Source organism: Trichosurus vulpecula, chromosome 4, assembly GCF_011100635.1.
Source record: "Trichosurus vulpecula isolate mTriVul1 chromosome 4, mTriVul1.pri, whole genome shotgun sequence".
In the NCBI taxonomy this organism is placed as follows: domain Eukaryota; kingdom Metazoa; phylum Chordata; class Mammalia; order Diprotodontia; family Phalangeridae; genus Trichosurus; species Trichosurus vulpecula.
The window spans coordinates 420,310,122-420,333,637 of NC_050576.1; positions in this window are offsets into that span (position 1 = coordinate 420,310,122).

Below are 23,516 nucleotides of genomic sequence, written 5' to 3' on the forward strand. Positions count from 1 at the left end.
ACGAGCGAGAGGTAATGACCACATCTTTTATCAATTTTATATCATTCCCATTACATTGTTAAATACATATGATAGAGAGAAAGAAATACATTGTTTGAGTTGAAAAGGAATCTGAGAAATCGCTAGTCCAGCATCCTTGTGTAATTCAGGGATCCTTTCTACAACATCCAGTGTCCTTGAAATGTGGTATTCAGCTGAGTAGAGTCATGGGCCACTGAGTGGTGAGCAGAGGATTTGATCCCAGAACCTAAAAAGCGTGAATAGTTCTTTTAACGTAAATCTGTCGGGCAGGTGATTTGGAGTACCTGTCCACAACTGAGAGATGAATCTCTTCAACTCAATATTATTTTCATTTTTTTTTTGAAAAAAGGTGAAGTATTCTTTCTTTTTTTGAATTTTTTAAAATCAGAAACTTAAAAGAGATGGGAATAAGCATTTATTAAGTGTTTGTTATGTGATGGCCACTGTGTTAGGTATTTTTACAAATATAATTTCATTCACAGCAACCCCATGAGGTGAGTACTATGAGCATCCTCATTTTACAGATGAGGAAATTGAGATAGAGGTTAAGTGACTTTACCAGGGTCATGCAGCTAATAACTTTCTAAGGATGGATTTAAACTCCATTCTTCCTGACTCCAGGCTGAGTACTCTACTTGCTTTGCCACTTACCTGCTTTTAACTTAAACATTAAGAAACATGAACCGTTAAGTTTGCAGAAGATTGAATATTCAACTTTAAACTTTTTTTAAACAAGAGTAACAAAACTGCCCCTCTCTCCTGAAACTTCTCCCCGCTTCTGTGTATTTTTAAGTGTTTCACTGATGTTCTTTTTTGTGTCACATTCACCTCATTCCCCTAGTTAATCTTTCCCTTAGCTGCAGCAACAATCAGAAACTTTCCCTAGTAAGAAATAAATGTAGTCAAGCAAAACAAATTTATATAATAGCTATGCCTGAAAATTAATTTCCAATTCTGTACCTCTGTTCCTTTATATCAGAAAGTATGAAGCAGGATGATCAGAAGGATGATCAGACTTCTGAAGTCAAGGTGGGCATTGCATTGATGAGTTAAATCTTCAAGACTGTTTTCATTACGTTTGTAGTTATTGTGTAAACTGCTCTCCTGGTTCTACTCACTGCACTCTACCCGAGTTCAGATCTCTCTCCTCATGTTCCTCTCAATCTGGTCCGCTTGTCATTTCTTACTGTGCAATAATATCCCATTACAGTCATATAAATAATTTGTTCAGCTATTCCCTCTTTGATGGGAGATGTTTCCTCTTTGCTTCCACAAAAGGGCTGCTTTAAATCATATGTGTACATAATGGACCCTTTTCTTTCTTTGCATTAAAAAAAATTTTTTTTTGGATGGAGAGGCATGTGCCCAGTAGTGCCACAGGGTTATAAAATGTTGGGTCACAGGCTTTCAGCCTATGGTTCCAAATCGCATTGTAGAATTGACAGATTAGTTACATCAGCTGTTCATTCTTGTGCATGTCCTCTGATGGCCCTTCCAACCATTTCCATTTTCCGTTTGTATCACTTTCGCCAGTCTGATCAGAGTGGTAGAACCTCAGAGTGGTTTTAAATTTCCGTTATTGAGAGTGATTTTTTTTCACGTGGCTGTTGATGACTTGGGTTTTTTCCTTTGAAAATTATACGTATTCTTTGATCCTTTATCTGTTGGGAAATAACCCTTGCTGTTATATATTTGAATTAATTCCCTGCATATATGTTAGATAGAAGAGAAAACTGTCGCAAATTTTTTTTTCCTAAACTATTTTCTAATTCTGACTGCCCAGTTCTAGTTTTGCTTGTTTGTTTGTTTTAAACTCTGGACTGACAAGTCACTTGGCTTCTTTTGATTCAGTTCAACTCAGCAGAATGTTTTTGAGCATGTACTGTGTACATTGCTCATTGCTGGGAGTCAATGTATACAAAATAAACGTAATAATAAGAAAGAACAGATCCTCTGCTCTGAGGGCACTTCTTTACATCACATGGGAGCAGAAACTCAGGTACATTGATAAGTAAGTGCCTCAATTTGAAGAGGGGAGACAGCTAGTGGTCTTAGGAAAGGCTTCCTGCTGGTAGTGCCACTCAAGCCTAGTCTTAAAGAAAGCTAAAGACTCTAAAAGGCAGAAGTGAGGAAGCAATGAATGCAAACACACGGAACAAAGAGATGGCATGTCAAGTTTGGGGAGCCGCCAATAGGTCTCTTTAGCTGAAACTCTGGATACATGGAAGGGAGTGATGTGAAATAAGTCTAATACCTAATCTTATCTGCAACACGGGCTGATTGTAGACTTGGATTATTTGTTGCAATGTAAAAGGGTCTTGAAAAGTCACCTAAGTACCACTTAACACTGCTAACAAACTTACACTCCTCAAAGTACTTAGAACCCCAAACACAGTGCAGATTGGGTACACAATCTGACCTTGACCTGTCATTTCAACATTATCTCTCACAATTCCCCCGCAGAGAACCCTTTGATCTATCCAAGCCAGTTTATCCATTGTCCCTGAACGTATCATGTCCTTTACTGCTTCTGTAAATTTGCTTAGGACATGTAGCCTGCCTCTCATACCATGCCCATTTCTCTCTTCCTTCAAAACTTCAATTTTCTTTTTCTCTTTCTTTCTTTTTCTTTCTTTCTTTTCCTTCCTTCCTTCCTTCTTTTCTTCCATTCCATTCCATTCCTTCCTTCCTTCCTTCCTTCCTTCCTTCCTTCCTTCCTTCCTTCCTTCCTGCCTTCCTGCCTTCCTGCCTTCCTGCCTTCTTTCTTTCTTTCTCTTTCTCTTTTTTTCAAATTTATTACCTGTAAAAAGCAGTTAAGGAATAATATGAAAGTACATTTAACTATGACTGTGTTCATGGAAGATTTATTGAACTAAAAATTACCAAATTGTTGTATCTTGGGATTACTTGATGTTTTGACATGTCTGTATTTCTGTATGTTTGACTAGTTAGAGAGATCTAAGAATGTATGATGAAATCTCGTTTGATCTCTTTAGTTGAACATCTGTAAAAGTTTACTCAGCATGTGGTAACAATTTTAATTTGGGTGCATGCTGATAATAAAAAAAGATGTGTGTATGTGCATGTGTACACAAGTTAAAATGAGTTTATATGCCATATTTGTCTTCCACATCCTGCTTGTCTTTTTTTTCTGAAAAAGTATGATTTAGCTTGCAGCCTTATCTAATAAGTGGGTAGAGAGAAAATAAATTTCACTTCAATCTAACATTTTGATAGCATCTACACATATTATATTATTATTTTAAATATCTGCTTCTTTGTGTTTATGTAAAATTAACATGAAAATGTCAGATTCATATCTTAGGAAATAACTTTTTCCTGGAGACATTAATATTTTTGTTATTTTTAAACAAAATATCAGCATCCATTTAAAATAAGAAGCTATTTTAAAGAAAATTCTCAAACCATACCCTGCATTTGTAAAAGTCTCCTCTATTCTGTAACATCTGGTTTTTATAGTATTTTTAAATGCACACATATCTTCTCTAAACTAAATTCCACATGTGAAATAGGAGAATCCTTGTGCTCGTTCTTGAACACTTATGCTTGATTGGTATTATTTAATACTTAAAACTAGAAAAATTGATCCCTGATAGCATATTCTTTTGAATCCTTTTCTGCATTTCATGCAAAACAGTAATTATTAGTGTTTTTTAAAGAATAACTTTCTGTAATGTAAAATCTTACCCAAATTTGTGTTAAGTTTAAGAACTTTTTTTGGTATTTCACACTTTATATATGATTTTAAAGTCAGATCCTAAATCTTTCAGTTCTTTACAGATGGAATGGTGAGCACTACTTCTAGAGGAAGACTTATGATCTTACAGCACTTACTCTAGTGCAATAAAATAATTTGATTATACAGGGGCTTTTATTTCTATCAGTCGCCTATAGATACACACACACACATAGTGAATATACACAAAGCTTTGTCTCTGCTCCTCCTCTGCTTGGCTCTTGGGGCTTGCTATAAGATGCTTCCCTTTTCTAGAAGAGAGAAACACCTATTTGTTGCCTGGTTCTATTTTTCTCTTTGCTGTTTCCTCCACCTCCCCACTCTACCCACACTTCTTGTGCTCCTGGTGGGGCAAAATGGAGAAGAAAATACTAATTTTCGTTAGCATATGAACAAGAATGTTTTCTGGGGGTATTAAAGAAAAAGCACTGCAACCACCCTGGTGCAGACCTTCATCACCTACTACCTGGACCTGCCCATTGGTTTCCTTGCCTCAAAGATCACTCCACTCCAATCCATCCTCCACTCATTTATCAAAGTGATCTTCCTAAAATATAGATCTGACCATATCATTCTTCTCTCCTGTTAAATAAACTCCAATGACATCCTGTTATTTCCAGGATCAAATAGAAAATCCTCTTTGGATTTTAAAGCCCTCTATAACCTGTCTCCTTTCTACCTTTTTAGCTTTCTTATACCTTATTCATTCTGTGGTGCAGTGACACTGACTTTGCTGTTTCTCTCACATGACATCCCCTAACTCCAGGCTTTCCCACCTTCCAGGCTCAGCAAGAAATATTTCCCAGTATTTCTTAATTTTTATGCCTTCTTTCTGAAATTAACTCCAATTTATCCTGTACATATCTTGTTTTTACATAGTTTTTTGCATGCTGTCTGCCCCATTAAACTAGGAGCTCCTTGAAAGCAGATATTTTTTCTTTCCTTTCTTGTACACTCAGCACTTACCGCAGTGCCTGGCACTTCCTAGAAAATAAATATTGGCTGATGGACAAAATTCTGATATTTCCAATTTTGCTTAGTTATTTCTTCCATTGTCCCTAGTATTTCTTTAAAAAAACTGGATTAAAACTCACATTTTCTAGGTGTTTCTCATTAAACCCATCCCTGTTGCTATGCTGATCACTCTCCTGTTTAATAACTCCTCTCTTCGCTATATTAATCTGTTCTCATTTGCATGTTGCTTTATAAGTATTTTAAAGACATCTTTGTATGTGTTTGTGTTGTGTATCCAGAGGATAGGGTTTGAGCTATTTGTGAGAACATACCTTTTATCATTACCATTGTTAATGATAACACTTTCCCGTTCGGCCTTTTATGGCATTCATATGTGAGTAAGCGCAGTCAAAAGCTTTTGATTAGCCACTTACATGTTATTAAATTGGCCAAGTTGTTAATTTCCAAGGATATGTTTGCACAGAGTCGTGCCACAAAGCCTATGGAAGGATGTATATTTTCTCTGGCTGTGGTGGTGGTGGTAGCATGTTATTCTTCCTTGTATTTTGAAACAGTCTAATGTTACCTCTTGGGAATAATTAAATTGGGTTCCTGTGGTGTGAACTGATGCTATAATTTTTATTGTGCTTTATTTCTTTATGTGTAATTGATCGGCTTTGTACCACGAGAACAAAGGTTAGATCTGTTTGGTCTTATCTACAATGGTGACTTAGAGGAAATATTTGCTTTTCCAGGCTGAGAAGAGCTTTTATTCCAAGAACATCCAAATGAGCCTTTTTCTCTAAAATATCTACAATTTGAACTCTTTGAGAGTGTTATGACCCTCTGCCATAGCAATTTTCTGTAGTGATGGTTATCTGTGGAGTATACTAGTCATGTGTAAGAGAGTATTTCTCAAAATGAAGTTCCAAAAAATATTATGAAATGATTATAATAGTTCTAACAGGTAGCATTCAAAAATGAAATACAATTTGATTTGAGATAATGTAGCACTCATTTGACAAAGAATTGTATCTACAGAGTCATTTCCTCTTACATTTCTGCATATTGACCCTAGCTATAATCCAGGAAGATATCACTGTACTTTTGTAAGTGGAAAGTAAGCTTTGTCTTCATGTAGATGATACAGTGAAAATGTTTCCTTAAACCCTACCCACACTCCCGAAAGACATCAAAGATAATTGTGAAATGTTGTGGAAACTGCAGGATGTCTGGTTTCCTCTAGCTAGAATATGCCCCATGGAGTGATGAGCTCGTACACTGGCCACTTTATGGGAAGTATGTCTCAATCTTTAAGGACTTGTGGCTAACCATTAATGTTTTTTAAATGAATTTTTGAGTAAGATCTTATAAATTATTAAAATGGTATATCACATTGTTTGTTAAATACCTCTTTTAATGATTGTACTCATTAGTGAGGGAAGGCTGGTGCAGAAATGGTAGGGGAGGATTGGCCTGGATGGTTCATTTCTCTTCTATTGAGACTTCAGTTATTCATCCCAGCTTTTTATTGTCCATTTAATACCTGAAATATTTAGATACAGTCAATATATATGACTGAGCAATTTTATTGCAAAATAGCTTGTTACTGAATTCTGCTACCTTAGTAGCCTAATAATGATGGTGGTGGTTCTTTTGTCCTGCGTTCTTGAAGAGGACCATGGCATCAGGAAGGTGATGCCATGACTTGCAAGTGACTTGGAGTTAAGTGAGGCAGGGCTGTGCAATGTCACCAGCCTTACTTTCTCCTCTGTCACCATTTGGGTCTAGGGGCAAGATATAAATCAGGACAACTGGAGATGCCCCCCTGCATAATGGTACATTTGTACAAGTAGTACATCATGCTTTAAAATCAGTAATTGAAAGAATCACAACATGGTAAAAAAACAAGCATATTCTAGACCAAATATAAGGACAATTAAGCTGTACATTCTAGTTTTTAAAAAATTTTTGTGATGTTTATGATGCCTGCCTTTACCACATTCAATTACTGGACAAATTCTGTCATTGTCTCTCATGTATCACACTTCACACCAGATGGTAGAACACAGTTTCCAACAATTAGGTCCCAGGACTCATGCAGTCCTCAGGAGTTGAAACTGTGCTTCATGAAAGTAAATTCCCTAGGGATAGAAGTTAGTTGAGCACATGGCAGACAGATGAAACCCTTCGAGGATACCCTGTAGCACAGCCTGAAGCGATGTAACATCAGAGTAGATAGCTAGAAAACACCTGCAAGCTGAAGGAACATTCCCTACAGCATTCATAGATGGCTGAGCTCATTTATGTCTTAGACAATGTGTTGTACCAGACTACTGGCAGAGCCAGATGCAGCGCTAGCTTTCCCCCACAAGAAAACAATAGGCTAGCCAAACGAGGAAGAATCTTTTCTTTCTGTTGATTTAGAAGATATAGGAGTAGTTCTAGTTAATGTGGCACCTGGAATAGTTTTCCTGTTCCAGGAGGCAGCATGGTTTTAAAATTTAAAGTGTAAAAAAATTTCTTTTAAAAATCAGAGGACTTGAATTGAAATACCAAGGGCAGGTTCCTTTACTCCAGAGCCAATGTACTCTCCTCTGTTTGGTGCTGACTGGCCCTCTTCATCCTTAACATCTAAACAACCACCCAGACTCATCGAGGACATTTGGCTTTTACATATCCTTAGTACTTCCTTGCCCATCACCCATAGACTCATTTGCTTTCCTTCTCATCAGTGAAATAGAGTTTTGATTGGTCATGACAGTGATCAAAGTTCTCAAATCTTTCAAAGTTGTCTTCCCCCTTCCCATTTCATCATTTCTTATAGTATAATAATATTCCATTATATTCATATACTATTTTTTTAGCTAGGCCCAATAGATGGGTATCTTCTAAGTTTCCAGTTCTTTATTATTACCCCCCCCCCAAAAAAAAACCACCTTATAAATATTTCTGTATATATGGCTCCTTTTTTTCCTTTGATCTCTTAGGATTATAGGCTTAGTAATGATATAGTAGAGTCAACGGGTGTGCACAGTTTAATAACTTGGAGGCATAGTTTCAAATTGCTTCTCAGAATGGCTGGGCAGAAACCACAGCTCCACTAGCAGTGCGCCTTTTATCCAGCAATTCCTCCTCCTGTCATTTGGTTACTTAACAAGCATTATTAAGTGCTTACTGTGTGCCAGACACTGTGTTCTTGGGATGCAAATCCAAGCAAAATGACAGTCGCTGCCCTCGAAAGAATTTACATTCTAATGGAGGATGATCCAGGTGGAGGCACAGGGACCAAGTCTGGAGAATGAAGAATGGTCTTATACTAAAGTGGAGGTTCCAGGAAGAATTCACCAGTCAAAAAGGGACTGTGTCTTCGTCAGTCTGCTAGGTGTGAGGTGGAAACTCAGAGTTGCTTTAGTTGACACTTCTCTAATTACTAGAGATTTGAAGCATTTTCCATATAGCTATCGATAGATTGGATTTCTTCCTTTGAAAACTCCTTTTCATAGCCTTGACAACTTCTCTTTTGGGTAATGACACTTTGTTTTTAAAAATTGAACCAGTTCCTTATGTATCTTAGAAAGGTGAGCCATATTTTATGAATGTGCTACAGATTTTTTTTTCTTCAGTTAGTTCTTTTCTTCTCGTCTAAGCCACATTGGATTTTTTTTTGGCAAAAACTTTTAAATTTTATAGAATCAAAATTGTCCATTTCACCTTTATCATCCTCTCTATCTCTTGTTTGGTGAGGAGGCATCCTCGGTCATCTCCAGTCGTCCTGGTGAATATCAGGCCCCTGAACCCAGATGGCTCTGGAGGAGAAAGTGAGGCTGGTGACTTGCACAGCCCTCCCTCTCTCAAATCAAAGTCAGCCGCAAGTCAAGTCATCATTTCCCTGATGCCATGGTCCTCTTCAAAAACAAAGGACAAACACAACAACAACAACGACTCGTTTGGTCAGGAACTTTATGTATTTAATAGCCACTTATATATGTGCATGTTGTTTCACCTGATAAAATATAATTTCCTCAAGGGCAGAAACTGTTGGGGTTTTGTCTTTTTGTCCCCAACACCCAGTATGATGCTTGGCACAGGGAGTTACCTAATAAGTGCTTATTGATTGATTAATGGCATGACTTTGTATTTACCTAGTACTCTCTGGTTATTGAGTTGATATCTATCTATCTACGTATCTGTCTACACACGTGCGCGTGCACGCACACGTATGGATCTCTTTAGAGAGCTCTTCTGTTTTCCACATCAGAATTGTTTTTCTTTGTGTCTTCAGAATTTCACTTTTGAGAATGTTTCATCCCCCCTGGGATGAGTTCTCTTATAATTTTAGTAGTTGGGACATTGCCTGTCCTCTCAGTGTGGCCACCAAGGAGAGATGATTTATTATACACATGCTTCATCCAGTTTCAAAGAAAACAGAATTAGTCCAGAAGATCAAAAGGATCCTGGAAATACTGTGTATAAAGAAATTGATTATTGGTCTCAGCTAGATGAGTCTTGCATTAAATGACGCAATGTCCTAATTCAGGCAACGTTCAAATTAAAGTGAGTTGGATCCTGGTACTGAAGGGTAGATATAACAGTTTGAGATTAGGGCAGAGAGATGTAGCCTCATCTTTCTTTACTTCTGCTTCAGCCCCTAAGCATTTGTATCTTCCTTTATTTGGTGCTGATGATGAAGGAGAAACCAACAAGGTTGAAACATCCCCTACCTGTCTTTTCTCTGCACATTTTAAAAATCATGCTCACCAATTCCAGAATGCATGTGAGACTATGTCCAGATTTCCCAGCTCTTTCATAAATGATACAGCGTGTCACTACCTATCCTCACCCACCATCAAGTCCCATCATTTCTACTCAGCAAATTATTTTTCCTTTTGTTGGTCACAAAAGAGGGTTTGTCAGGTGTAGGATGTGGGAAATAGCAGATTGAACAATAGTGGGTGTGTGTGTGTGTGTGTGTGTGTGGTGGAGCAGTCGAGGTAGAGGCAAAGTGAGACGTCATCTTTGAGATGACAGACTTGTCAAAAATGTTGAGAAAGAAGCAGAGCTAGAGGGTCATGGAGTGGGTGGGATAAAAGGACCAGAGTTAGCCATGAAGGCAAAGAACAATTTCCAGAGGAGAGGATGGAGGAACATTTGGAAGGATAGGAGCGTTTGTTTAGAGAAAAGAATTCTTAAGTTTGAGGTTTTAGAGAAGGGCCTGATGATACAAGGGAAAGAGGATTGACTCTGCAGTCTGAGGATTTGAATTCAAATCCTGTTTCTGATGCTTACTCCCCGGGTGACCTTGCACAACTCATTGACTTCCCTGTGCTTTAGTTTTCTTATGAACAGTTTGAATCATTTGACTTCTGAGGTCTCTAGATCTATGATTAGTCTTAGGATTCAGAGTTTTTCTTCAAATGAGTATTATAGGGATTAAGGTGATGAAGAAAGGGAAATTAGGGTTTTGACTACAGAAGTTTTGAGGATGATGGCAGAGGACCAAGTAGATAATAAATGGTCTGTAGTGGGGAGGAAGTAGTGAGGAGTGCAGTATACTCAAAGCAAAGACAACCAGACTTCTATAAGAGTGTAAGTTGCAGAGTGGAGTCTGATCTCCTTGATAGGAAGTTTCCTCAGTGGGAACTCCAGGTACCAGCGAAATCCCAGGTCTAATCCAAACAATCAAACAACCAAAATCACGAATGGCCAGTTTGCACGGATTGTGCAAACAGTGGCACAATCAGCAAGAATTGATTTTTCAGCTACAAAAGTGAGCCAAGAAGAATGAAGAATCTTGGGAGATACAGTGAAAGAATCATTATTGGAATAATTATAGTCAGGTGAGGAAAGTCAGTGACAGATTAATGGAGTAGTTTAATGTTGAGACAAGTTGATGAGAAGAGGAGGAAGAAACAATGAGAAAAGAGGGTTTTGCTTCAGGGATGGGGAGCTAAAGCGTGTTTATACATGGTATATATTTCTAAAGGTAGCAGAAATATCAACAATTCATTCTCGTATGTACTGTGTATGTATATTCACATAAATGCCATGTATTTATTGAAAAGGAAATATACTGAAACCCAGTACTTGAACTGACCATGTGCAAAATTGGAATACACCGGCCACACAATTATTTCTGTTGAGTCGATCGATTTTGTCACTTATCTATGGGCAAGTTATATTCAAGTTTGGTCAGCTGACCACCTTAGCATTCATTTATTCATTTGAAAGATATTTATTGATGACTTATTCTGTATGAGATCTTAGCAAACCTAATTGTCTAATTTGTCTGGAAAAGTCACCGTAGGCAGAGAAAGGTGACTAGTGTGATAGAATGGTAGGTAGTTTGGAGCCAGGCTACAATAGGCCTTTAATTCCATGTTAAATTTTTGTATTTTATATGATAGAGTCAACAGGGAGCCGCTGAAACTTTTTGAGTAAGGGAGTGACATGTTCAGACTTGTGTATTAGGAAGATTATATCTGGCTGCTGTGTGATGAATTGGAAAGGGGAGCAGGGAGACTAGTAAATGTGATTAGGGCCTGAATCAGTTTGGTGGCATCTGAGTCATCATTTTCCGGTCTTTTGAAAAGAGAGCTGTTTCAGCTTGTAGCCATGGTGTGGGTCAGTAGAAGTGAGGCCCAGACAGTAATGAACTCTCCTCTCCTTTCCCCAACTCTTGCTCGTTGCCTTTGGGAATTGGGTGGCTGAATAAGAGAGTTTAATTTGGACTTGAGACTAGTAGGATGCACTAGCCATAAATGACATTGAATATACAACATAGAAAATACTATTTAGTATTTTAAATTTGTGCTAAAGAAATTAAATTAACATGGACTTGCATGCATTTAATTCTTTATTTGTTTATATAATGGTATTTCGAGGTTCCCTGACTGTAGTGAAAAAAAAAAAGTTCATCTGAGTAGATTGCAAATCTGTTCTGGCAGAAGATACTCTCAGAGATGTAATTTGGGTAGGTTGACCAGGATCACTGATGTCTGGAAGGCGTACTTCTCTCACATGCCTCACAGTTATCTACCAGCTCAGTGCCACAGTCCCCCACTTCCACTCTCTTAGTCCTGACCAGCCAACCTAGCTATGATTGTCCTTTCTACCAACATCCTTGGGTTAAGCCAAGTAAACACCTCCCCCTGCCCCCAATAATGTACTTTGTGCCAAATCTTTGAAGTCAGGGATATAGGGGTCTTTTCTATACCCATGAGGCGTGAACCAGTCCCTTGGGGACATAACACCGCTCCACTGCTATTTCTGTATCTGACGTTGGTTGGTGAATGAAGGTGAAGCAATGAAGGTGAAGGATTGTACACACACACACACACACACACACACACACACACACACACAGAATGCGTGTGTGTGTGTGCGCGCGCGTGTGTGTGCAGCCCTATGATCTTTACCGAGGTGATCTGTGATCACTGCTGATGAACTCCTGCCACTCTCGGCTCTGATCTGTTTCCTCCATTTTCCCCAGGAGCTAACCTTATGGGTAATGGCTACATCTCCTTTGCTGCCCCCCCTCTCCACATACACCCATGACTTGTGGTCTTGTGTATAGATCCTAAATTTCAGGATCTCTGCCTGAGGTTCCCTTTCTCAGTTCTCTATTCCCTTAGGCCAGCTACAGGTGCCAGACCTGCTGGTTATAGCTCTGGGTACCACTCCAGAAGAGGGAGTGAGAAAAGGCCATGAACAATTTAACTGCAGGACCCATACTTCAGGAAGCATGTTGGTAATCTGAAGAGGATACTAAGGAGGGTGACGAGGCCAGTAAAAAGCTTCCATATAATTCTATAGAAGAGTCAGATGAAAGCAGCGAGGTTGTGCATTGGATAGAGATTTGGACCTGGAGTCAGGAAGACCTGACCTCAATCACTGGCAGAATCTGGCCTCAGTCATTTACCAGATACGGCACTCTGGGCAAGTCCCAACCTTTGTCTGCTTGAGTTTCCTCATAGGTGGGGATAAAGGCAGCACTTACCTCCCAGGGTTGGTGTGAGGATAAGATGAAGTAAAAGTTATAGTGTTTTGCAAACCTTAAAGCAGTCTGTATAAATGCTTAGTGTTGTGAAGGAACTGGGACTCTGTGCACTGGATAATGAAAAATAGGAAGATAACATACTGGTTGCCTTTAAATATGTGAAGGGCTATCATAATAGAAGAATGATTAGACTTGTTCTTGACCTTGGCCCTATAGAACTGGGTTCAGATCCAGCCTCTGACACCCGCTGGACAAGTCACGTCACCTCTGTTTGCCTCGTTTTACTCAGCTGTAAGATGGTGATAATGACACCTACCCCACAAGGGTGTTGGGAGGGCTGATGCTTGGCGCACAGTAGGTGCTACATAAATGCTTATTGCCGTTCTCCCTCCCTACGAATGATAGCAGGACCATGCAAAGAACTAAGAGACTTTGGGTTGATATAACAGAACAACTGAAGTGAGCGTATTACCTCTGTGAATAGACGGCTTCCCCTTACTAGAGGTCTTTATGCAAGGACTCCTTGTTAGGTTTATTGTAGAGGAACTTCCCGTTCAGGTATAGTTTGGAGTAGGTGGCCTTCACGTCCCTTCTGACGCAGAATGCTCTAATTTGGTGATTTGATCACTGGATCCTTCATCCTCTTTTTGATATATTGAAAAATTATATCAGCGTATTAGCTCCAAACCGTTCTGCCACCGGACAGACTTGAGGATGATCTTTACTTGAGAGTGGGAAGTTCAAGTCTAAGTCCTGCCTTTGCACTTGCTTTAGAGATAGAAGAAGCCTTAGAAGTCGTCGAATCCCACTCCCACGTTTTACAGATGAATAATAGTCATGCTGCTGCTGTTACCACTCTTATCACTAATACAGCAACTTTGCAAGGCAGTTTGCATAGTTTACTTTGATTCCCACAGCTAGCTACCTTGTGAGATAGGGTCTATCATTTTCATTTAATATAAGACAAAACAGAGGTTCAGCCTGATCAGGGACTTGCCTGGCCAGGTTCACACAGCTGGCTCATGTCTGAGGTAAGATTTGAACTTGGGTCTTTTCAAACACAAAGTCCAGGACACTATCTGCTCTTCCACCTGGCTGCCTAATTTGCACCTGGATGAAGAAATTGAGTCACTGAGAAGTTTGAGTGACTTCAAACCTGTGTCTTCTGACTAAATTCAGCATGTTTTTGTATTCTACCCTTTAGCCAGCTGGGTGACTACTGGTAGGTAGCGACCTCACCTGGGAGGGGTCACTTTTCCTTTTGGGGCCTTGATTTCTTTATTTGTAAAATTGGGGGTTATAATATGTGCACTGCCTACCTTATATGGTGGTGAGGAAAACCCTTAATAAAGTGCTATGTAGCTAATACTTTTATTATATACGTCATTTTACTGTGTAAATCAAGCTTGGACTAAATAAAAAAGGAAAAGAAAGAAAATAAGTATTTTGCAGTGAATGGTGAACCCTTCGATTTTATTTAGGCAATTGAATGTCGTCGTCCAACCTTTAGCAGCTGCATGGAGGATGGGTTAGAATAGGAAGACCTAAAGTAAGGAGACCAATTAAGAGGCTGTTGTATCAGAAGCATTAGAAGAGGTAATGGAACAGGTAAGAGCCAATGCAAGCCTGAACAATGGAGGTGGCTCTCGAGTGGGATTGCGAAAAAACCCAAAACAACGCGCTGTGGAGAGGGAAATAACAAGAACTGTCAACTGAAGGGGTGAGTGGGATGGAAGCAGTAGGAAGCGGGAGTCAAGGACCATGTCCCGCTTCTGTTCCTGGGAAGCTTGGAGAAATGGTAATGTTCCCGAGAGAAGAGGATTCGGAGAAGGGGTGATTTGGGAAGGAAAGATAGTGAGTTCTGTCTTGGATGTGCTTGAGTTGGAGATTTACTGTGGAATATTCAGTTTGAAATGTTCAGTAGGCGGTTTGTGAATTGAAGAGGGACTGCAGCTCAGATGTATAGCTGTGTGCATTGTCTGCATAGCAGTAATTGAATCCTTTGGGAGCTGAAGAATCACCACGTGAAAACATGTAGGTAAGGGAGGCCTGCCCAAGTAACCGCATGTTGCTTTTACCACACAGTGATTAGGTTTTTTATCTGCCTGTAATCTTTACGTAGTCTGGGCTCTTCTGCTTGAACTCATTTTAAATCACTCGCTGTTTATTGGACATTTCAAACCTGCTTTTTCTATCTATATTCAGCCTCCTCTCCACTCACATAGCTGCTGCCTTAATTGAGGCACTAATTGAGGTTGCCAGCATTATGACAATAGCCTTTTAATTTGGTTTCCCAGACTCGTCTCTCCTTACTCCAATCCATCCTCCATGTACCTGTCAACATGCTCTTCTTTAAGTGCATAGCTGACCATATACTCTCCTATTCATTAAATCCCAGTGCCTCTATATTCTTCCAAGATAAAATGTTAACTTGCGCTTGACTGTTTGAAATTCCTGACACCATCTTATTTTTCCAGCCTTAAAGAACGTTTATAAATTCCCCCTCACTATCCTCCCTACACTGAGTGGTTCTAGCCATCTGGCTTTTTCTATGTCCTTAACTCATTTCAGTCCATTGATGCTCCCTAGCCCTTCCTTTGCCTTTGCACTGGCTTTTCTTTAGTACCTGGAATGCACAACCTCCTTCATCTGCCCCAGAGACTCTCACTTTCTTTAGGATTCAGTTGAAGTACCACCTGCTTCAGCATGACTTTCTTGATCCTCTGGTTAGTTTCCTCTTTTCCAAACTGCATGTAGTTACTTTATTCTCCGTGTACTTACAATAGTAAATTTTGCCCCACCCCCCAATAGAATGTTATACATATATATTTCTATCATAGAGCTTGGCACATAGGTACTTATAATAAATGCTTATTAATTGGTTGGATGTCAGTGTATACAGCTTCTATTTAGTTAAGGGTGAATAGGCAATGCATTCTTTTTGGCTTAAGGATATAAGCTGTTTATTCATTTTTAAATACCTTGTTTATGTCTTAATTTTAGTTTAAATTCATTTAAGCAACATCACATTTTATATCTCACTTCCCTCTCAAAATCTAATCTGTTATGTAAACATAGTATGCAAGAAGCACCCAACATTAGATAATAGAAATTCTTCACGACAACTTCTGTTTTGTTTGGGTGAACATGTTTTTGATAATAGGTTATTCACCCTAGCAGTTACTCACATGATCAAAGTTCATGTGCTGCTTTAGGTAACAGGATTCATTTGTGCAAGGTTTCTGTTGATCTGCATAATTTAGTGGAAAAACTTATTAGATTTAACTGATTAAAAGATATCAAGGAATTCATTGAATAATTTACTAATAGTTCAGCTTTGTTTTGAACTATGTGTAAGTTGACAGTTTGACAAAGAAAAAATATATAATTCTTTGCATCCTTTTAATGATGATGCTAAATTATATATACATTTCGTTTCTTCAGACATACCAGTCAGTTATTTTGTAAACAGCAAAACTGCATTTGCATTAATACTCAGATTGCCGCAACTTCAAGCGATTTATTTATTTGTTTATTTAATTTTAAGGATTTACTTTGAAAATATTTCATTCGATTAGGACTTGGTGTTTATTTCATATTGTCATGTAAAGAGATGTTTTATCAACAGAAAGCACAGATTCTATGACTTAAAGACAGAAAATGTAACTAAAGTCAATGCATTGAGAAGTTTTATACTTTTGGTACATGTGATATAGTTTATGCCATCCCTAATTTAAATAATGATCTTAACCTTTTTTGTTGGTTTCCTTTTAATTTGCATAAATGATGTTAGTATTATCTTGAGACTAAGATGTGGTAATTAAAATGTGCTCCCTCTGCTGCCTGGCTAGATGGATCTCCAGGAACCTACCACTACTGTTCAACAGTTTTATGCTGTTTATTATTCTACTGTTTGCTAGTTGAATGATGGATTATTGTTTTACTTTCATATACTTTGACTTCACGACTTTTCCTTTACTTAATAAATTAAAAGTCGGTCTAAAATCAAGGCCAACTTACTGAAATCTCTTTAACTTTAGTAGTACCCATTTAAGCCAAAGCAACAAATATGGAATTAGATGTTATGTTACGTATTTATTTGAGAATATTGCATAATTTGTGATTCATATTGCAGTGCTATACGTTCCATATATTCATAGTAAGAACTTGTTGAATGTGTATACTTTTCCTTTTAAAACACTTGGTCTTGTTTAAATTGATACGACTTAGTATATGATTGGGAGCATAATTTTTTTTTGCACTGGAAAAAATATTCATTAAGGAGTAGCTAAATATTTGTTTAAAAACATACTGGTCGTGATTTATAATCCACAGTTTTAAAAATTATTTGTTTCCTCAAAGTTATATTTTGAGCGGAATTATTATTTTTTAGTTATCAGTTGTCACAAATAAATTAAAGTCAAATTTTATTGTCAGAAGTCCCTAGACTTGTTTATAACTTAAAGCAGTTTAGCAAAAAAGTTAATTTTCTTTAAGCATTGTAGATTGTTCTTAATTTTTATTTATTTATTTATTTGTCCTGAGGAGCTACTATATAAGTCACCTGAACCAAGGGGGAAACGAAGGTGTATAAAGCATAATCCTTACTCTCAGGAAATCTAGTACCTCATTTGGGAGAAAAGGCATAAACGTGCAAAATGAAGTATCATAGGATAATTAACAAAATCAGTCTTGTGAGAGGATGGAAATCTAGCACATTGTTTAATTGACAAATGTACGGTTTAGATCCAGAGTATTCAACTCAGGGAATTGTGGTCTTTTGAGACTTCATAAAGAAGGTGGAATTAGAGTTTGTAACAAAAAGATACGAGGATTTGCCTAAGTGGTAAGACAGCCATTTTAATTTTTCTCTAACATTATTGGTTTTCACTAATTTCACGACTACTAAAAATCTCAAGAAGGAACACAATTATTTCCAGAATAAGTGATAGAACACAGCATTTTTTCTTTTTAATCATTTTAGAAAGATGATTTTCAAACAAAACTATACCAATTCTAAGGTCCTGGAAAAGGGAGGGAGGAAAAGAGGAGGTTAGGAGAATTTATTTAGCGGGAAGCCTTTTAATCTAAGAGTTAGTTTTGAAAGTCTAGTTAGCCAAGCCATACAAATAGTAACTTGTTTTTCTTTGAGTTCTAGCCCAGGACTTTAAAAGAGTTATGAATGAAAATAAATACAAATCAATAGGAGCTCTGTTTTTATTATTTCAGTGGGAATTTCTGTACAATTTGAGAGCAACTTGTGCAAGTTCAGCAGATGATTAAGTTTAACCTTGATCCTGAGCCAGCAAGATTGGCTTAGTTTCTATCAGCAAGGGATTTAAATTTACTCGGACACATTTTAATTGGCATTTATGTAACATGTACACACAGATGCTGAATTCATTGAGAAATCCTGAGTGCCATCTGTTAAACTAGCTTTGTCCTCTATTAAAGTGTGTGATAAAATAAAGCTGGATCCCTTTGGCTTATTGGTATGTTTACCCTGCAGAATACAATGTTTCAAATTACATATTAAAAATAGGCAATTGTGTGATATCCCTTATTAATGTAAATAAATATCCAGGTTATTTTCTTCATCCTATTGTATATAGTTTTCATCTCCTTTTAGAAATACATTTTTATAGATTTAGACCAAAGATATTTTATCTGCTCTAATTTTCTATTGAAAATAATTGCTATGTACTTTATGTAGAATTAATATCACATACTTTAGTTCAAGAATGTTTTATTCATTATTTTGATGAAATAGTTTAATACCATCAGACTGAGCTACCATTATCATGTTTTCCTTTCATATTTCCTTTGACTTTCCTTTGATTGTCACTAATTCCTAATTCCATCGGCAAACCCTGTGAAGAAGAACACATTCCTTTGTCCAAAAGGTTATATGAGGGGATCATAAAATCTGATGATAGTTAGAAGGTACTCCAGGTTTATGTCATAGCAAAAAACATAAGGAATTAAAAAATGAAATTTTTTAGACCCATGGGTAAATTTGGGTCTTATAGGAAAAACCTCAACACAAACTTAACATAGAACATCCATTTTTTTCTCTCTCATGAATGAGGGTACAGAGTAATTTGGACATTTTAGTATGGTTCAGAAAGGTTAATATTAGAAATATGTAAATGTGGATTCTTGCTCTTAACTGAATAAGCTGTCTATGTTATTTCCATCTCCATTTCCATTGTATATCTACTTACATTTAAGATTCACCAGGCACTTTTTTAAAAGAACATCTCTGTGATTTTTTAATGTAATTATTATTGTCCCATTTCACAGAGGAGGAAACAAAGGCTCAGAGACCCATGATCACAAGGTAGTAAGAACTAGTCAGAACTGGAATCCAAATATGGGTTCCCTGATTCTATTCTAGTGCTTTAGTTTACACTGCCATAGATTTTGTGTCAAGATTTATGTTTAAATCTAGTGTGCATTTTTACCAACATAAATCCTGAACAAATTGGGCTTTGGTTTCCTCATTGTTAAAGTGATTGAATTGGATTAGATGACTACTTAAATCCCTTCAGCTCTTTGTTCCTTTATATAGGTTTATTAATATACTTATTTCATGCAAGAAGCTAAAGTAGGTAGTAGAGAAAGTCAAAATAAGATAGCTAAATCTATCCCTTCCTTCAAGGGTGTGTAATCTAAAAGGGAAAAAAGGCATGTACACAAATAAGCATCATGCAGATTAATATATGGTAAACATGTAGGAAGTGTCCATATGAACTATGGTGAAAGGTTTAAAAAGGGAGGGCTTACATGGAGCTGTGGAGTGGGAGGATGGGAAACAGGAAAGGGTCTTTTTTTAAAAAAAATGTATAGAGAAGTTCAAAGTCTACTAACCCTTTAAGCTGAACCGCAGTATACAAAGGCATTGTTCATTTGAATGAAACTGCTGTTTTGTGTTTTCACAAGAGAGCATAGTTAATATATACTTTATTAGCTAATAAAAGTCTATTTCTAAAGCAAAGTTTAAGTTCCAGTGACCAAAATAAAATTCTGCTACATGCGTTGTTGTTTCCTCTGCATTTTATCCCTCCTCCTAAATGTTACTTTGTCTTCATATTAACACTTTTGTGTGAGCAATGTCACATTTCAATTCAGTATAGTTTCCAGTTTGGCAAATGTTATAATTATATGGTGAATTAATTGGGAAATAGAAAATTTAACTAGTGAACATGCTGGCAGGTTGGCAAAGGCATTGACATCATACAGGGGCAGCCACAGTGATAGGAATAGAAGGTAGAGTGAAGAAAAATTTATTCTTTAATATACCATATCATTTGAAAGTCTTGAAAATAGGGCTCTAATGTTTTGTTATGGAAACTATATAATATAATACCTATTGAAGGAGGCCACTAAAATTTCATCTTTTATATGTATGTATGTATGTGTGTGTGTGTGTTTTAAATTATTACACTTGGTTCAAAACAGGTGTCTTTTTTCTAACTTGAAAATAACTTTCTGAGATTGTATTTGGAAAGAAAATTATATTTTTTTATGGTAAAGACAAAAAGTACCAATCAAAACCACTTCATAACTAAATAGTCAACTTGCATTAGTAAACTTGTCATTGTAATATTAAAAAAAATGACCACGCATGGCCAGAGAGTGAGGAAGCTATCTGAGTGTAACCATGCTGGTCCTTGGATGACATGGGCATTCTGTTTCCTTACATCTGTTTCAAGCCTAAGCCGTTAGGACCTGCTTGAGCCTTTACTTTTCTGATTTACTGCTGTTGGACCCAGGTTCACCTTGATGCCACCATGAGCAAGGTAAATAATTAAATACTCAACAGGAATGCAAAGAAAGTGTTGAGAGATTTTAGGAGGGAGAGAGCACTTCCTGCATTGGGAAATTAGAGAAGGAAGGTTCGCTGGTAGTATCTACACTGGTCTTATCCTGTCAAATGAATAAATGCTTTACTTATCTACAAAGATTCCTGGTTTCAGTTCTGTGATCACCCCTTCTAATCAACCAATCAATAAACATTTATTAAGCACCTACTATGTGCAGGACACTGTGCCAAGCACTGGGGTTACAAAAAAGGGCAAATAACATTTCCTCCCCTCAGGGAGGTTATAGTCTAATAAAGGCACTGAAAGCAACCATGGTCTTTCTTTGTTTGCCTTATTAGAAAGTCTGTATGAATTATAGCTGTGGCAAAACAGCAACAACAAAAGACTAAAAATCCACGATATTGGATCACTTGCTGTACCGTCTTTTGGTAATAAGCTCTGAATTTATATAAAATGCATTGCTAGGCTTCTGTTTTTAAGTCTTTCACATTTGGTAGACCCTGCCATATGTTATACTCCACTGCCACAGCCGTCAAGAATTCAGGATCATGCAGAGATGTAATGCAATAGTATATATTATAATTAGTATATAATATGTATTAGGGTTATTTCTTTATAGATCTTCTGTCCACTACTAGATTATAGACTCCTTCAGAGTAGGAACCTCTTTTTTTGGTCTGAAGAGCTCATATTTTACCCATGTACCAGAGTGGATGGAATGCTGGTTTTGCTGTCAGCAAGACTTGGATTCATATCCCAACTTTCGTATTTATTCATTCTATGACCTTGAGCAAGTTAATTAATCTCTCTGAACTTCAGAGTTTTCCTCTGTAAAATGAAAGATTGAATTTAGGTAATCTCTAAGGTTCTAGCCCTAAATCTGTGATCTTATTATATCTCTCTTTTGTTTTGAGTAACTTGAGAAAATAAAATAAAACAAACGAAGAAAATAACAGAATCACAGCACCGAAAGACACATATGGCACAGTGAGACAGGAATAGGACATAACTGAAGGAAATATGTGGTATTAATCAGTTTCAACAAGTAGTTAACATTAAAGAAATATAAATTGAAATACTTAACATTTAAAACTTCTGAATGTAAGCTGTGTGACACAGAATGCTTCAGTGTGTTAATAAAATGTATAATAGCTATTGATTTGGTTCAAATCTTAAAATGATATTTTTAGATGCAGTGCCATTTAGGATGCATTACTCCTTTTGTGGGGTGCGGGGGGAAGATCTTTATCACTAGAGCATCAAAAGGGTATCCACTGTTAGTTATTGTGAAATTTTTGCATATTTCACTTCATAAATATTGATTTGATTACTTTGTATATTGGTCCCATCTTGTGGTTTTATTTTAATTTTTAACAATTTCTAACGTTATCCACTTTAAAAATAATTCAAATATTTGAAAAAGTCTACATGATTATAAAGGGATTGATGGCTGAATATTAACAGTACTGTATTTGAGCCTTTGTGTAAAAAAAAAAAAGCTTTAACTGATAAGTCTTCAAGAGGATGGATGTACTGATTGAGAGGGACTTGGAAATAAGTACCTAACTTAAACAACCTGGAAAGCCATTTAGAATGCTAATACTGGAGATGTAATATAAATACAGAGGGACGTTTTATGTAAGCAGAGGTCTTGTGTTAGGTTTAAAATAATCTGGGCCAATGCAAAACAATCATAATTAAAGGCTCTTAGAAAAAAGTTGGGATGACAAAAAAATGGCTGACAATAGCAGCAGCAGAAAGTAACCTGGAATTACTGCTGCCCTCTGTGGAAAAGAAGAAGAAGAAAAACTATACTTATTCGTACAACTTATAAGAAAAATTGCTCTTCCAGCTGGGATCCGTTAAAGAACAAAAGTAATCTGATTTTTTCCAGCCCTGCAAAACCTCACAAGTTCTTTTATATATACATATATATTTGTTTCTTGTCTCAGAAGTTATTAACAACTGTTATAGCTTCAGGTTTTGTTGAACAGTGTTTTGAAAATTGAGTTAACTGACATTACCCCATGGCATGTTTTGGTCATTGTCACATGTGGCATTCTCAGGTTCTGCAAAGAAACAGATTTTTCCTCTACCATTAAGCAGTATCTTTTTACTTTATTAGATCATACTCTGAAATTTTTGGCCTTAGCTATTTTATATCACTTCTGTAAACATGAAAACTGTTTCACCTGGACTTTACTTCTCTTTGAAGCATTCCTTCAGGACGATAGGATAATGGTGTAAATTTAAAGTTTAGTTCCACCAACAGAATATTACATGTGCATCTTTGCTTTCTTATTCATGAACGTGTAAGTACTTGGTGCTGGTACAGTTGTCCCTTCCGCATCATGACTTTCCCCATCCCGGTTTTGATATATCGCAGGTTGGCATAAGAAATTAAATGGGACTTTTGGGGGAGTTTTGTGAAACCCGCAGATGACACAGAAAAAGTTTAGAGAAATGCATAAAATACATGTATAATATTGTGTAATATCAACATATATTTTCTTTTAATACCATAATTCAAACTTCTTCTCTGGCAAGAAAGGAGGGCCAAAATTTTTTATGTGGATTTTCCACATCGTGGGGGCACTACACTCCTAACCCCTGAGATGCAGAAGGAATAACTATAGTTTATCTATCTTCTGACAAGTAGATAGACCAGGCTGTTTATCTGTAATAGTCAGATCTATCTCAAAGCATTGCAACGTCTCAAGATTAGGTTTGGTATTGGAAGGGCCCATACATTTATTTTAGTATTGACTATTTAGTACGAGAAGTATTTCCTGTGATAATTCATAGTTGTGGGGTCCAGGAATGCTTGTAGTCGATACCAGAGGAATGTTGAGGACGAAATGATATAATGTGTGTGAGATACTTTATAAGTTTTAAAATACTGTAGAGATGGCAACTATTATTACTTGGAAAGAAAACAAATGAAGTGTTTCTTAACTGG